The sequence below is a fragment of the Macaca nemestrina genome, chromosome 5 (assembly GCF_043159975.1).
Source record: "Macaca nemestrina isolate mMacNem1 chromosome 5, mMacNem.hap1, whole genome shotgun sequence".
NCBI classification, from domain to species: Eukaryota; Metazoa; Chordata; class Mammalia; order Primates; family Cercopithecidae; genus Macaca; species Macaca nemestrina.
Genome location: NC_092129.1, coordinates 111,731,792 through 111,747,433, shown reverse-complemented (window position 1 = coordinate 111,747,433; position 15,642 = coordinate 111,731,792).

Here is a 15,642-nt window from a genome sequence, read left to right as displayed (position 1 = left end):
CAACACCTGGAAAATTGGGTAACTCCCACCCCAATACTGTGCTTTACCAAGGGTCTTAGCAAATAGGCACAGCAGGAGATTATATCCCACAACTGGCCAGGAGGGTCCCACACCCACAGAACCTCCCTCATTGCTAGAATAGCAGTCTGTGATCTAACGGCAAGGCAGCAGCGAGGCTGGGGGAGGGCCCCCCCCCCATTGCTGAGGCTTAAGTAGGTAAACAAAGCTGCTGGGAAGCTCGAACTGGGTGGAGCTCACAGCAGCTCAAGGAGGCCTGCCTGTCTCTGTAGACTCCACCTCTGGGGACAGGGCACAGCTAAACAACAACAACAACAACAAGCAGCTGAAACCTCTGCAGACACAAACGATGCTGTCTGACAGCTTTGAAGATCTGAGAAGGGACAGACTACCTGCTCAAGTGGGTCCCTGACCCCTGAGTAGCCTAACTGGGAGACATCCCCCACTAAGGGCAGACTGAAACCCCACACCTCACACGGTGGAGTACATCCCTGAGAGGAAGTTTCCAAAGCAAGAGTCAGACAGGTACACTTGCTGTTCAGCAATATTCTATCTTCTGCAGCCCCTGCTGCTGATACCCAGACAAACAGGGTCTTGAGTGGACCTCAAGCAATCTCCAACAGACCTACAGCTGAGGGTCCTGACTGTTAGAAGGAAAACTAACAAACAGGAAGGACACCCACACCAAAACCCCATCAGTATGTCACTATCATCAAAGACTAAATGCAGATGAAACCACAAAGATGGGGAAAAAGCAGGGCAGAAAAGCTGGAAATTCAAAAAATAAGAGCGCATCTCCCCCTGCAAAGGAATGCAGCTCATCGCCAGCAACGGATCAAAGCTGGACGGAGAATGACTTTGACAAGATGAGTGAAGAAGGCTTCAGTCCATCAAACTTCTCAGAGCTAAAGGAGGAATTATGTACCCAGCACAAAGAAACTAAAAATCTTGAAAAAAGAGTGGAATAATTGATAACTAGAATAATTAATGCAGAGAAGGCCATAAATGAAATGAAAGAGATGAAAACCATGACACGAGAAATACGTGACAAATGCACAAGCTTCAGTAACCGACTTGATCAGCTGGAAGAAAGAGTATCAGCGATTGAGGATCAAATGAACGAAATGAAGTGAGAAGAGAAACCAAAAGAAAAAAGAAGAAAAAGAAATGAACAAAGCCTGCAAGAAGTATGGGATTATGTAAAAAGACCAAATCTACGTCTGATTGGGGAGCCTGAAAGTGAGGGGGGAAAATGGAACCAAGTTGGAAAACACTCTTCAGGAGATCATCCAGGAGAACTTCCCCAACCTAATAGGGCAGGCCAACATTCAAATTCAGGAAATACAGAGAATGCCACAAAGATACTCCTCGAGAAGAGCAACTCCAAGATACATAATTGCCAGATTCGCCAAAGTTGAAATGAAGGAAAAAATCTTAAGGGCAGCCAGAGAGAAAGGTCAGGTTACCCACAAAGGGAAGCCCATCAGACTAACAGCAGATCTCTCGGCAGAAACTCTACAAGCCAGAGAGAGTGGGGGCCAATATTCAACATTCTTAAAGAAAAGAATTTTCAACCCAGAATTTCATATCCAGCCAAACTAAGTTTCATAAGTGAAGGAGAAATAAAATCCTTTACAGATAAGAAAATGCTTAGAGATATTGTCACCACCAGACCTGCCTTACAAGAGACCCTGAAGAAGCATTAAACATGGAAAGGAACCACTGGTACCAGCCATTGCAAAAACATGCCAAAATGTAAAGACCATCGAGGGTAGGAAGAAACTGCATCAACTAATGAGCAAAATAACCAGTTAATATCATAATGGCAGGATCAAGTTCATACATAACAATCTTAACATTAAATGTAAATGGACTAAATGCTCTAATTAAAAGACACAGACTGGTAAACTGGATAAAGAGTCAAGACCCATCAGTCTGCTGTATTCAGGAGACCCATCTCACCTGCAGAGTCACACATAGGCTCAACATAAAGGGATGGAGAAAGATCTACCAAGCAAATGAGGAAAAAAAAAAAGCAGGGGTTGCAGTACTAGTCTCTGATAAAACAGACTTTAAACCATCAAAATCAAAAGAGACGAAGAAGGCCATTACATAATGGTAAAGGGATCAATTCAACAGGAAGAGCTAACTATCCTAAATATATATGCACCCAATACAGGAGCACCCAGATCCATAAAGCAAGTCCTCAGAGACTTACAAAGAGACTTAGACTCCCATACAATAATAATGGGAGACTTCAACACCCCACTGTCAACATTAGACAGATCAATGAGACAGAAAGTTAACAAGGATATCGAGGAATTGAACTCATCTCTGCAGCAAGGAGACCAAATAGATATCACAGAACTCTCCACCCCAAATCAACAGAATATACATTATCCTCAGCACCACATCACACTTATTCCAAAATTGACCACATAATTGGAAGTATAGCACTCCTCAGCAAATGTACAAGAACAGAAATTATGAGAAACTGTCTCTCAGACCACAGTGCAATCAAACTAGAACTCAGGACTAAGAAACTCAATCAAAACCGCTCAACTACATGGAAACTGAATAACCTGCTCCCGAATGACTACTGGGTACATAATGAAATGAAGGCAGAAATAAAGATGTTCTTTGAAACCAATGAGAACAAAGACACAACATACCAGAATCTCTGGGACACATTTAAAGCAGTGTGTAGAAGGAAATTTATAGCACTAAATGCCCACAAGAGAAAGCAGGAAAGATCTAAAATTGACACTCTAACATCACAATTAAAAGAACTAGAGAAGCAAGAGCAAACACATTCAAAAGCTAGTAGAAGGCAAGAAATAACTAAGTTCAGAGCAGAACTGAAGGAGATAGAGACACAAAAAACTCTCCAAAAAATCAATGAATCCAGGAGTTGGTTTTTTGAAAAGATCAACAAAATTGACAGACCGCTAGCAAGACTAATAAAGAAGAAATAGAGAAGAATCAAATCGACGCAAAAAAAAATGATAAAGGGGATATCACCATCGACCCCACAGAAATACAAACTACCATCAGAGAATACTATAAATACATCAATGCAAATAAACTAGAAAATCTAGAAGAAATGGATAATTTCCTGGACACTTACACTCTCCCAAGACTAAACCAGAAAGAAGCTGAATCCCTGAATAGGCCAATACCAGGCTCTGAAATTGAGGCAATAATTAATAGCATACCAACGAAAAAAAAGTCCAGGACCAGATGGATTCACAGCTGAATTCTACCAGAGGTACAAGGAGGAGCTGGTACTATTCCTGCTGAAACTATTCCAATCAATAGAAAAAGAGGGAATCCTCCCTAACTCATTTTATGAGGCCAACATCATCCTGATACCAAAGCCTGGCAGAGACACAACAAAAAGAGAATTTTAGACCAATATCCCTGATGAACATCGATGCAAAAATCCTCAATAAAATACTGGCAAACCGGATTCAGTAGCACATCAAAAAGCTTATCCACCATGATCAAGTGGGCTTCATCCCTGGGATGCAAGGCTGGTTCAACATTCGCAAATCAATAAACATAATCCAGCATATAAACAGAACCAAAGACAAGAACCACATGATTATCTCAATAGATGCAGAAAAGGCTTTTGACAAAATTCAACAGCCCTTCATGCTAAAAACGCTCAATAAATTCGGTATTGATGGAACGTACCTCAAAATAATAAGAGCTATTTATGACAAACCCACAGCCAATATCATACTGAATGGGCAAAAGCTGGAAAAATTCCCTTTGAAAACTGGCACAAGACAGGGATGCCCTCTCTCACCACTCCTATTCAACATAGTGTTGGAAGTTCTGGCTAGGGCAATCAGGCAAGAGAAAGAAATCAAGGGTATTCAGTTAGGAAAAGAAGAAGTCAAATTGTCCCTGTTTGCAGATGACATGATTGTATATTTAGAAAACCCCATTGTCTCAGCCCAAAATCTCCTTAAGCTGATAAGCAACTTCAGCAAAGTCTCAGGATACAAAATTAATGTGCAAAAATCACAAGCATTCTTATACACCAGTAACAGACAAATGGAGAGCCAAATCATGAATGAACTTCCATTCACAATTGCTTCAAAGAGAATGAAATACCTAGGAATCCAACTTACAAGGGATGTAAAGGACCTCTTCAAGGAGAACTAAAAACCACTGCTCCGTGAAATAAAAGAGGACACAAACAAATGGAAGAACATACCATACTCATGGATAGGAAGAATCAATATCGTGAAAATGGCCATACTGCCCAAGGTTATTTATAGATTCAATGCCATCCTCATGAAGCTAACATTGAGTTTCTTCACAGAATTGGAAAAAACTCCTTTAAAGTTCATATGGAACCAAAAAAGAGCCCGCATCTCCAAGACAATCCTAAGTCAAAAGAACAAAGCTGGAGGCATCACGCTACCTGACTTCAAACTATACTACAAGGCTACAGTAACCAAAACAGCATGGTACTGGTACCAAAACAGAGATATAGACCAATGGAACAGAACAGAGTCCTCAGAAATAATACCACACATCTACAGCCATCTGATCTTTGACAAACCTGAGAGAAACAAGAAATGGGGAAAGGATTCCCTATTTAATAAATGGTGCTGGGAAAATTGGCTAGCCATAAGTAGAAAGCTGAAACTGGATCCTTTCCTTACTCCTTATACGAAAATTAATTCAAGATGGATTAGAGACTTCAATGTTAGACCTAATACCATAAAAACCCTAGAGGAAAACCTAGGTAATACTATTCAGGACATAGGCATGGGCAAAGACTTCATGTCTAAAACACCAAAAGCAATGGCAACAAAAGCCAAAATTGACAAATGGGATCTAATTAAACTAAAGAGCTTCTGCACAGCAAAAGAAACTACCATCAGAGTGAACAGGCAACCTACAGAATGGGAGAAAATTTTTGCAATCTACTCACCTGACAAAGGGCTAATATCTAGAACCTACAAAGAACTCAAACAAATTTACAAGAAAAAAACAAACAACCCCATCAAAAAGTGGGCAAAGGATATGAACAGAGATTTCTCAAAAGAAGACATTCATACAGCCAACAGACACATGAAGAAATGCTCATCATCACTGGCCATCAGAGAAATGCAAATCAAAACCAGAATGAGATACCATCTCACACCAGTTAGAATGGCAATCATTAAAAAGTCAGGAAACAACAGGTGCTGGAGAGGATGTGGAGAAACAGGAACACTTTTACACTGTTGGTGGGATTGTAAACTAGTTCAACCATTATGGAAAACAGTATGGTGATTCCTCAAGGATCTAGAACTAGAAGTACCATATGACCCAGCCATCCCATTACTGGGGATATACCCAAAGGATTATAAATCATGCTGCTATAAAGACACATGAATATGTTTATTGCGGCACTGTTCACAATAGCAAAGATTTGGAATCAACCCAAATGTCCATCAGTGACAGACTGGATTAAGAAAATGTGGCACATATACACTATGGAATACTATGCAGCCATAAAAAAGGATGAGTTTGTGTCCTTTGTAGGGACATGGATGCAGCTGGAAACCATCATTCTTAGCAAACTATCACAAGAACAGGAAACCAAACACCGCATGTTCTCACTCATAGGTGGGAACTGAACAATGAGATCACTTGGACTCGGCAAGGGGAACATCACACACCGGGGCCTATCATGGGGAGGGGGGAAGGGGGAGAGATTGCATTGGGAGTTATACCTGATGCAAATGACGAGTTGATGGGTGCTGACGAGTTGATGGGTGCAGCACAGCAACATGGCACAAGTATACATATGTAACAAACCTGCACTATATGCACATGTACCCTAAAACTTAAAGTATAATAATAATAATAATAATAGTAATAATAAAGAATTTAAAAAAAAATATTCTGGAGACCCATACTGTGAAAAATTAGTAAACAGATGTTACTAAAAATTTTATTTTATCCATTGTTTAGGTATACTCTATTACATATAATTTTGGGAAGTTTTGGAAAAAATACATATTAAATTGTGCTTATCTTGCTTTGGAAACAAACATTGAGACTATGCTAATTTTTTGCAGGTGGCTAAATGATTGTTCCTGTTTTATTAGGGAAATTTTGAATAAACTTAAAGTTGGTAACTGAGCACCAGGAAAATGTTCAAACCACGTAATTGTTAAAGAATGGGTGTTATTTGCTTACAAATAAGTTTGAGTGTAAGTTTGTAATATACTGAAATTCAAGTTGAGTAAATAAAAGGGGATTAGCAGCTGTCTGACACATCTTAAGCAAGAATAAAGTCAAAATCTCGTTACCATCTACGTAAGTTTTCCACTGGAGCTATAACAGATTACCAGAAACTTAGTGGCTGAAAACAACATGAACTTCTCATCTTACGGTTCCGTTATTAGAAGTATGACACAGGTCTCACTGGGCTAAAATCTAGGTATCTTTAGGTACTGGTCAGACTGTGTTCCTTTCTCTAGACTCCAGGCAAGAATCTATTACTTGCCTTTTCAAGCTTCGAGAGGATCCCTCATTCCTTGGCACATGCATCCATTCTTCCATCTTCAAAGAGAGCAACATTGCATGTCTCTGCCTCTCCTTTTATTGTCACATCTCTTTCTCACCACAGCTGGGAATGATTCTCTGCTTTTAAAAACTATAATTAGATTGGACTCCTTGGATAATCCTGGATCATCTCCCCATTGCAATGTCATTAGCCTTAATTAAACCCGCAATGTCCCTTTTGTCATGTAAAGTAATGTGTTCACATTTCTGAAGATTGAAATATGGACATCTTTGGAAGTCATTGCTCTGCCTACCACACCACCTACTTGATTTTTGGACTTAGGTACTATGTGGGCATCTCATTTCAAAAAGAACAAATGATACCTGTTCAAACGCAGAGAATCGTTTCCTCTTCAACCTTTTTAAAGAGCTATTAAGGGGCCAGGTGCAGTGGCTTATGCCTGTAATCCCAGCACTTTGGGAGGCTGAGGCAGGGAGATCATGAGGTCAAGAGATCGAGACCATCCTGGCCAACATGGTGAAACCCCATCTTTACTAAAAATACAAAAATTAGCTGGGCGTGATGGCGCATGTCTGTAGTCCAAGCTACTAGGGAGGCTTAGGTAGGAGAATTGTTTCAATCTTGGAAGTGGAGGTTGCAGTGAGCCAAGATCACGCTACTGCATTCCAGTCTCACGACAGAGCGAGACTCTGTCTCAAAAAATTAAATAAATTTTTTAAAAGTTCTGGTAAGAATATGTATGTGGACAGGAAAGTAGTTCAGATTTACCTGAAAGGCTCAAACTACAGACATGTTTCTGATAAAAGCAAGAATTGGTATGATAGCCTAACTGGATTATCTCTTCCTCCGTTTTCCTACTGAACAGAGCTTTCATAAACCTCTTTTACTAATGAAATTTTGTTATGGTCATGTGTTTGGGGGATAGAGAAAAAGGATGAGAACTAATGTTTGACTTTCTGTATACTATTAACTCTGGCTTGATTTAGCCAGAATAAAAGAAATCTGAACTCAACTAAGAATGTGTTTGCTATGTTTCAATCTTTCAAAACAATCTAAGTAAATATTTCTGAAGCTTGAAAGTCTTATGACTATTTCCTAACATGTACTTTATTTTGTTTAGTCTCCTTAGACAAGCCAAAATTACTGACATTTGTATTAGTAAAAGCCCTTTCTTGAAGTTTAACAAGTTGCTTTTCATTGTTTCTCTGATCCAAAGCATGGCAAGGCAGGTCTCACAGACAATTATGCTAGTGAAATAATGGGAACATTTTCTGAAAATGCCTTGTAATTAAACACGGTAGAAATTACAGAAGCACTTGGATTAGACAACTCAATGGCTGAGAAGTAAAGCTTTGGGAAAAATTGATTTTATGTTTGAAACTATTAACAGTATATCTTATTAAACAAATTTCTTTTATAAATCTGGAAACGTTTATATCTTCTAATACGTTTGTGCTTCTAATAATAGCTATTCATGTCTCAAATAAGAATTCTAATTTTGAGATAACTTAAACCAGATACATTGGGGAGAAAAATATTTGCAAAAAAAATTTCTTTATAGAATTTCAGAGAAAAAAATGAAGCCATTTTGACAGACTTAGAAAGTATCTTAACAATTACTAAATAAGCACATCCTGCTCCAAAACTCTATCTCTTAACTGAAATTTATTGGGATAGCACTTCTAAGTCAACACTGTCTATTAAGGAATACATGTTTAAATACTGATGCTAGATGTCATGAAGCTGTAGGAAGCCTTCAGTATATGTTTGGGAAATTAATTATCGAGTGCATGGGTATAATATCCATTTCATCTGAGGCAATAATAACGGTCCAGGAATTTTATTTTCTTATTGGCACCTCTCCTGATATAACTTGTCTTTGCCACTTGGTGAAATTATTTATATTCATTATAAATTAGTCACCCTATTTTCAAATAAAGTTGATACTCTTAATTGTTTGAGTCAGAGTTTAACATAGGAAAGATTTAACATAAAAAGATAAACATAAAGATTTTTTTTTGAGATGAGGTCTCTGTCGCCCACGCTGGAGTGCGGTGGTGCTATGTAGACTCACTGCAACCTCCACCTCCCGGGTTCAAGCAATTCTCTGCCTCAGCCTCCTGAGTAGCTGGGATTACAGGCACCCACCACCACCACGCCCAGCTAATTTTTTTGTATTTTTAGTAGAGACAGGGTTTCAACATCTTGGCCAAGCTTGTCTTGAACTCCTGACTTCGTGATCCACCTGCCTTGAACTCCCAAAGTGCTGGGATTACAGGCGTGAGCCACTGCGCCCGGCAACAAAAAGATTTAAAATAGAAGTAATTATGTAAAATATAAAACACTGAAGATATCTTACATTCAGAATCAGAAGTATTTAAAATTATTGGCATATTCATGATGAATTCAAATTATATTTTACTTGTAAATATTTTCAAGAGATTTTTCAGAAAGGACAACTGAAATATAGGAATATTTCAGAGCATTTTCTAATATTTAGAAATAACATAAAAATGCTGTTATTATTTGCCATGGTTATTTGAAATCCAATGAACATACTAGTTATTGATGATATTAATCTGTGCTATACAGTTTTCTACTGTTGTTAGTAAATAGGAATCCAAGGATCAGACACTGTTTTACTTTCAGAAGTTACACAATGCAGAAAATCAAATAACTGAAAGAAAACATTATCTTAGAGGTTTTCCTTGAGATGTTTTTCTTAAAGGAAGCTAATAGACATTATGAACTATGATTTCTGGTATATTAAGGATAACAAAAGACATGTAAGATTCTGGATGTGGTGATAATTGCTAAGCTTCTTACAACAACTTTTTAGATAAACTAGAACCAGACAAAATATTCTTGTCATTTGTGGTAAAATGATGCCTGGCACTGCCATCTGTTAATAGTACTACAAAAAACAAAGATGGTTGCCTGAGTACAAAAAAGAGGAGCCATGATTTAGTTATAAAGATAGCACCACCACTCATGGAAAGCATATGGTAACTGTGAAGAAATATTTATCTCCAAAATAAACAGATTGGAACAAGAGAACCAAAGAATGCTTTTAGAAAAAGGCCAGTCACCTGGTAGCAACGAGGATAATGCTTTATGAAGCACAAGAAGATTGAAGCGTTAATGTAAAACATTAATTAGTGTTGTGTGGACAGAAATGAACTTTGTGAAAAAGTTAACTACCACTTATATATATTTACTCTGTTCCAAATACTGTTTGAAGTGCTTTACATTTAAGCCTTACCCTAGTACTATGATACCTCCCCCATGTTTCTTTGCCTGCACGAAGTTAGTTGTCCATGACCACAACCCACATTGCTCTGCTGGCACATGTGTGCAGAGGTTGACCTTGCCTTCCCTTTGCCACCAATGTGCACGTGCACCTGCACCACCATTGTGTCAGAGCCTTGGCAGGCATAAGCCCACTGACCCCCATCCCCATGAGCCCCATCCCCATCCTATAATTATCCCCACTTTATAGGGGAGGAAATTGAGGTACAAACAAGATTAGTATCTTGCTCAGCATTCTATAGCTAATAAATGATAGAGGTGGGAGTTGAATGCCTGCAGACTGATTCTGGAATCCATGCACGTAAACACTGTGAGACACTGAGGTTCAAAAGGAACTGAAGTAAGGTTAAGGTCCAAAGAGATTGTACCACCTCAGTGATATTTGGCATGCTAAATTGTTTGGACTTGAGACATTTTACATTTGGTGGTCAAGCCAGGCCCCATTTGAATACTAGTTACCTTATCATTAAAAAACCTTGGAATTCTACATTGAAAAATGTTTAGTCTCCATGCCTTCAATATTAAAAAAGACTCGAGTAAATTCCAGTCATACTTCTAACCCAGAAAGACTGACAACCTTTAGCAACCAAAATTAGAGCCCACCCAGAATTCATAAGATTCTCATTTTGGAGAAAATGCAAATTTTCTACTGTTTCATCCCACTCCTTTTGATAAAACGCAGTTTCCATTCTTTAAAGTAATTGTCTTTGTCAATATTGCTTACAAAAGGAATGTGGAAATTAATAGAAATGACAGACAGACCACATTGTTCACATAAGTGAAGTGACTGTGGTGTCACAGAAAATGACTATTTTTTCCAGCCTATATTTACATTTATTATACTTTAAATTCTGAGCTTGTTACATAGTTATACATGTGCCATGGTGGTTTGCTGCACCCATCAACCCGTCATCTACATTAGGTATTTCTCCTGATGCTATCCCTCCCTTAATCCCCCAACCCCCAACAGGCCTCAGTGTGTGATGTTCCCTTCCCTGTGTCCATGTGTTCTCATTGTTCAACTCTCACATATGAGTGAGAACATGAGGTGTTTGGTTTTCTGTTCCTGCATTAGTTTGCTGAGAATGATGGTTTCCTGCTTCATCCATGTCCCTGAAAAGGACATGAACTCATCTTTTTTTATGACTGCATAGTATTCCATGGTGTATATGTGACACATTTTGTTTATCTAGTGTATCATTGACGGACATTTGGGTTATTCCAAGTCTTTGCTCTTGTGAATAGTGCTGCAATAAACATAAGTCTGCATGTGTCTTTATAGTAGAATGATTTATAAAGGGAAAAATTTTTGCAATCTATTCATCTGACAAAGGGCTAATATCCATAATCTACAAGGAACTTCAACAGATTAATAAGAAAATAATAACACCATAAAAAAGTGGGTGAAGGATATGAACAGACACTTCTCAAAAGAAGACATTTATGCAGCCAGCAAACATATGAAAAAAAGCTCATCATCACTGGTCATTAGAGAAATGCAAATCAAAACCACAATGAGATACCATCTCACACCAGTTAGAATGGCGATCATTAAAAAGTCAGGAAACAACAGATGCTGTTGAGGAGAGGATGTGGAGAAATAGGAACACTTTTACACTGTTGGAGGGAGTGTAAATTAGTTCAACCATTATGGAAGACAGTGTGGCGATTCCTCAAGGATCTAGAACCAGAAAGACCATTTGACTCAGCCATCCCATTACTGGGTATATACCCAAAGGGTTTTGCATCTTTATCCAACTTGCCACTCTGTGCCTTTTAGTTGGGGCATTTAACATATTTACATTCAAGGTTAATATTAATATTTGTGGAATTGATTCTGTCATGTTTTTACCTTGTTATTATGCAGACTTGATTGTGTAGTTACTTCATGGTGTCAATGGTCTATGTACATAGTATGTTATTGTGGTAGCTTATAATGCTCTTTTCTTTCAATATGTAGAACTCCTTTAAGGACCTCTTATAAGGCAGGTCTGCTGAATTCCTGTTGCATTTGCTTATCTGAAAAGAATCTTATTTTTTCTTTGCGTATGGAGCTTAATTTGTCTGGATATGAAATTCTTGGTTGAAATTTCTGAAATTTTTTCTTAAAAATTTTATGGAGACACAGTAGGTCTATATATTTTTGGGGCACATGAAATACTGTCATACAAGCATCCAATAAGTAACAATCACATCATGCCAAAGGGGGTATGCATCCCCTAAAGTATTTATCTCTGTGTCACAAACAATCCAATTATACTCTTAGAATAAATGAACAGGGGCTCATATTTGATAGCACAACAGGGTGACTATAGTCAATAATTTAATTGTACACTTGAAGATAACTAGAATCATAATTAACATTTTTATACCCTATTAACCATTCCTACCTCCCTCCCACTCCCTACAAGAAGCTGCTCCACTTCTTGTAATTATCTTTCTACTCTCTATCTCCATGAGTTCAATTGTTTTAATTTTTAGATCCCACAAATAAGTGAAAACATGCGATATTTGTTTTTCTCTGCCTGGCTTATTTCACTTAACATAATGGCCTCTAGTTTTATTTCATGTTATTGTGAATGGCAGGATCTCATTCTTTTTTTTATGGCTGATTAGTACTTGATTGTGTATAAGTACTACATTTTCTTTATTCATCCATCTGCTGATGGACACTTAGGTTGCTTTCAAATATCGACCATTGTGAACAGTAAAACATACAAATGCATGTATCTTTTCCATATATTCATTTCCTTTCCTTTGGGTAGATATCTAGCAGTGGGATTGCTGGATCACAAGGTAGGTCTATTCATTAGTTTTCCAAGGAACCTCCAAATTTTCTTCATAGTGGTTGTACTAACTTATATTCCCACCAACAGTGTATGATGGTTCTGTTTTTCTCTACATTCTCACCAGCATTTGCCATTGCCTGTCTTTTGGATAAAAGTCATTGTAACTTGGATATCTCATGGTAGTTTTGACTTGCATTTCTCTAATAATTAATGGGATGTTGAGCACCTTCTCATTTTTCACGTTTATGTTTTCTTTTGAGGAATGTCTATTCAAATATTTTGTCATTTTACAAAACGGGAATTATAAGATTTTTCCCTATAGAGTTGTTTGAAATCCTTATATATTCTGGTTATTAATCCCTTGTCAGATGGGCAGTTTGCAAATATTTTCTCTCATTCTGTGGGTTGTCTCTTCATTTTGTTGATTGTATCCTTTCCTGTGCAGAAGCTTAACTTAATGTGATCCCATTTGTGTATACCTACTCAACAAAATTTTGCCCACACCAATGTCTTGAAGAGTTTCCCCAAAGTTTTCTTGTAGTAGTGTCATAGTTTGAAGTCTTAGATTTAAGTCTAAATTCATTTTGATTTGATTTTTCTATATGGTGAGAGATAAGGGTCTAGTTTCATTCCTCTCCATGTGGATATTCAGTTTTCCCAGTGCCATTTATTGAAGACATTGTCTTCCCCAGGGATGTTATACGCAGCTTTTTGGAAAATCAGTTCACTGTCAGTGTGTGGATTTATTTCTGGGTTCACTATTCTTTTCCATTGGTTTTGTGTCTGTTTGTTTCCAATACCATGCCATTTTGGTTACTATAGCTCTGTAGTATAATTTGAAGTCATGTAATGTGATTCCTTAAGGTTTGTTCTTTTTTGTTCAAGATAACATTGAGTATTCTGGATCTTTTGTGGTTCCATATAAATTTTAGGATAGTATTTTTTTTTTTTAATTTCTGTGAAGAATGTCATTCGTATTTTGATGGGGATTGCATTGAATCTGTAGATTGCTTCGAGTAGTATGGACAGTTTAACAATATTGATTCTTCCAATGTATGAACATGAAATATCTTTCCATTTTTTGGTATCCTCTTCAATTTTTTGCATCAGTGTTTTATAGTTTTCATTAGCAAGATCTGTTACTTCTTTGGTTAATTCCTCAGTATTTAACTTTATTTGTCGTTATCATAAATGTCATTAATTTTTAATTTGTTTTTTAGATTGCTTAGTATTGGCATTGTAAACCAAAAAATATCTGAGAAAAGTCTCAATGAATTTAGAAAGTTTATTTTGCCAAGGTTAAGGATGCACTCATGACACAACATCAGGAAGTCCTGAAGACATGTACTGAAGGTGATTAGGGTACAACTTGCTTTTATACATTTTAGGGGAACAGGAGACATCAATCAGTATGTACATTGGTTTGGTTCAGTAAGGTGGGAAAGTTCAACGCAAGGGGCGGGGGGGGGGGCCTTCCAGGTTAGAAGTAGATAAGAGACAAAAGTTTTCATTCTTTTGAGTCTTTGATCAGCCTTCCAATGAATATGAAATTTAACCTGGCTCAATTAATCTACATTTTTACATAAACAATGGGGCAGAAGAAGCAATCAGATATGTGTTTATCTCAGGTGAGCCTCAGAGGGATGACTTTGAGTTCTGTCTATCCTTTGTCCAAAAAGAATTTCCTTGTGGGCAACATGTGAGGGAGGGATACAGCTTTTTATCTTTGTAGCTATCTTATTTAGGAATAAAATGGGAGGCAGGTTTGCCTGACATAGTTCTCAGCTTAACTGTTTCCTTGGCTTAGTAATTTCGGGGTCCTGAGATTTATTTTCCTTTCACAGTATATAGAAATGCTACTGAATTCATATGTTGATTTTATATCTTGCAACTCAACTGAATTTGTTCATCAGTTCTAATAGTTTTTTGGCAGGCTTTTTAGGTTTTTCCAAATATAATATTATCTGCAAACAGGAATAATTTGACTTTTTTCTGTTCCAAATTGGATGCGCTTATTTTTTTCCTCTTGTCTGATTGCTCTGGCTAAGACTTTGAGTACCATGTTGAATAAACAGTGGTGAAAGTGTGCATTCTTGCTGTGTTTCAGATCTTAAAAGAAAGGTTGGTATAAATGCTCCCTCAATTGGCAGGCATCAGATTATTTTTGTCTGGTTTTGCTTTCTGATGTAACAGGACAGCACTGAGTTTGCTGCCTCACAATTGCTGAGTTCTTTCTCTGCCCAGTGCATAGAAATGCTCTCTACATCATGCCACAACTGCTGGAGGATGAGGGAGGAGTGGTTTCAGAAATTTCAGATTTTTTTTCCTATCTCTTCAGTGTCCTTTTCAGTGATATGAAGTTAAAACAAGTTACTGTTTTGCTCACCTGAGTGTTGTTCCTTATGAAGGTACTTTTGGTATAGATATTTGTTAAATTGTGTTCTTTCATGGGGGATGATCCATGGAAACTTCTATTCCACCATCTTGCTCCACCTCCCAAGTTTCTTTTATTACTTACTTAATTATTTATTTATTTTAGATTATACTTTAAGTTCTGGGATACATGTGCAGAATGTGCAGGTTTGTTACATAGTTATACATGTGCCATGGTGGTTTGCTGCACCCATCAACCCCTCATCTACATCCTATGCTATCCCTCCCCTAACCCTCCACCCCCCGACAGGCCCCAGTGTGTGATGTTTCTCTGCCTACGACCATGTGTTATCATTGTTCAACTTTCATTTATGAGTGAGAACATGCAGTGTTTGGTTTCCTTTTCCTGTGTTAGTTTGCTGAGAATGATGGTTACCAGCTTCATCAATGTCCCTGAAAAGGACATGAACTCATCCTTTTTATGACTGCATAGTATTCTATGGTGTATATGGGCCACATTTTGTTTATCCAGTCTTTCATTGATTTGGGTTGGTTCCAAGTCTTTGCTATTGTGAACAGCGCTGCAATAAACATACATGTGCATGTGTCTTTATA